This window comes from Anneissia japonica, unplaced genomic scaffold, assembly GCF_011630105.1.
Source record: "Anneissia japonica isolate Jap-2015-1 unplaced genomic scaffold, ASM1163010v1 scaffold288062_len100039_cov129, whole genome shotgun sequence".
NCBI lineage: Eukaryota > Metazoa > Echinodermata > Crinoidea > Comatulida > Comatulidae > Anneissia > Anneissia japonica.
In genome coordinates, this window is record NW_022714269.1 from 93,618 (window position 1) to 93,936 (window position 319).

Genomic DNA, 319 nt, shown 5'->3' on the forward strand with positions numbered 1-319 from the left:
TATAGATAAATGTTCCATAAATTCTATCTTTCATAAAAAAAAAAAAAAAAAAAAAAAAACGAAATTCAGCGCGTCTATTTTCATTCTAATCAATGGCGTTTGTAAACGTGCACTGACGTCATCGTCGAATTCCATGACTTTCGACGGTAAAGCTGGCACGCTTGCCCCGATCTCAGGCCAACCAATAATAATTAACAAATTTTTTTTTTAAATATAGGCCTATGGCGCATTTTGTACATGCACTTCAACTTTTACAACAAAAGCCATAGGCCTAGTACGTCCTACTGTACTTAGGCCTACACTAGTTTGTTGTCGTCGG